A 2,102-nucleotide genomic window follows, 5' to 3' on the forward strand; every position below is an offset into this window, starting at 1 on the left:
TTCCCTACCTTTTGTTATCCTGTCAATTTCCATTAGTACTCTATAATAATTACTAGAAGGTTTGTATTCTTGTCTAAATGTTTTTGTGTGTACCATTCCTCTCTCCAGACTGAGAGCTGTATCTGTCCATTCCTTGAATGTCCATTCTGTATATCTAGGGATAGTAACCAACTGTTGTAATTTGCTAGGGTTTAATCCATTCTTGTATAAATGGATTGTGACAGGATTCCTTCCATTTGTCCCTAGTTTATACTCACTAGGTAGGTAGGCTAATATTCTCTTGAATGTTTCATTATATTCTATAATTGTTAGTTTTCCTTGTCTCAAATTGTGCATTTGAGTTTGAGCTGTCTCTGTAGAATCATAGTATTTTCTACTTGCTTCTCTCAGATCAGTTAAAAATGTATTATAATCTTTCCAGATTTCTGGAACTAAGCTTTTTCCTTCTGTCACAAATGATATTGCCTTTCCATTCATGTAACTTACTATTTTCCCTCTTAAGTATAAGATTACTGTTTCTACTTTATCCAAATCATTTGTAATGTTATAATGTCTGAAGTGTATTACTAGATTTGTTTTAAACACTTTTAGATCTTCCCCTTTCTGTCCTGAAAGCTTTAGCAGTTTCAGGTTGATTTTCCTTGTTCCCTCCATATTACTCTTTTTCTAGTTACTAGATTCTGAATTTAGTGTATAAGAGTCTGATAAACTTGACTCTAAACTGGTACTACTTTGATAGGTCTGATACAACCAATTATAATCCAATGTTGATGTGTCTTCTACTATAAAGGTATCTAGTAACATAGACTGTTCAATTTCTTCAACTGTCTAGCCTTCCTGAGTAATAATTTCTGACTAACCTTAGAGGCTTCTAGAGGATCCTGGTAGACTATCTGGATGTTGTGTTTCAATTCCACTATAGTCTTAAAATGTTTGGATTCCTCCCTGTATTGTGTTAACAAGCTCTTCTTCTTTAGCTGAAGAACTTGATAGTTCACTTTCTTGATTTTCTTAAACTGTGTTTTCCTGAGTAAAGTGTTCTTATCTCTAGGGGTATTGAGTATTAGAAGTACTTCCTTCTCTCCTGTCACTTTGTTACTCCTCTCTACTAATTCTTTGTAATATAGTAGTTAGATTGTATTGTGACTGTACTAACCTATTCAGGTATACTTGTAATATTCCTGATTCAACCTGTACTTCTTGTACTCTGCTAGTAAGGTCCTGTATTTTGTCTAAGATTTCTTATAGCTTTGTATGAATATTAAAGATATTCAATGCCTGTGTATCTAGATCTGATTGTATCTGCTCCAGCTTTTCTCCTTGTTGTTCTGATTGTATAAGACTATACAAGTATGTGATTTCCCCTTGTATAGTTTTATAATATATGTCTTGACTTTGAGTAGACCTAATTATTCTGTTAAGACCTAAGAATTGTTGTATCCAAGTCTTTGTTCTTATAATCTAAAGGCTATAATAGGTCCCCAATTTATTTGAATAAGAGTAGCTAGAGTGTGAACCTCTTCTTTGAGCCAATCTTGTACTGTTCTCTAATTGACTCTTTCTCTTACTCTAAGTATATGTAACAAGGAGTGTTTCTACAAGTAGTAGAAATATGAGAATGGTTGAGGGATTGGATAATAGAGGGCTGTATAATAATAGGCTTCTGCCTGTGCCCAGTACTAGTTGTTGTATGTGTAATGTTCTAATCCTTTCCTTGATCTGATACAAAGCTACTTTTTATAGCTTGTTAACTTTGTTTAGTATAATATTACAAAAGTTGCTTACTTTTGTAATATCTGGATATCCTTGTTCTAGTGTAAGTAATACACTGTGTAACAGATTACAATGTTATTATAATGTGTATAGATAGTCTGAGTATCCTTGGATTTGTTCAATCCAGATTTGTTAATTAATAGGAGTGCCTACTATATAGGTAACAGTTGATACTACTCTTCCTTGTTTGAAAGAGTCTAAGGGAATTTCCCCCTGTATCCAAAATGGTATTCCTTTAACACCTCCTAGTATCAACACTTGTTCCTGTGTATAAGCTACTAAGTAATCAAGAACTAGTAGCACTTCTTAATTAATCTTTCTTTTCTTAC

This window comes from Fomitiporia mediterranea (assembly GCF_000271605.1).
Source record: "Fomitiporia mediterranea MF3/22 unplaced genomic scaffold FOMMEscaffold_14, whole genome shotgun sequence".
Lineage (NCBI taxonomy): Eukaryota > Fungi > Basidiomycota > Agaricomycetes > Hymenochaetales > Hymenochaetaceae > Fomitiporia > Fomitiporia mediterranea.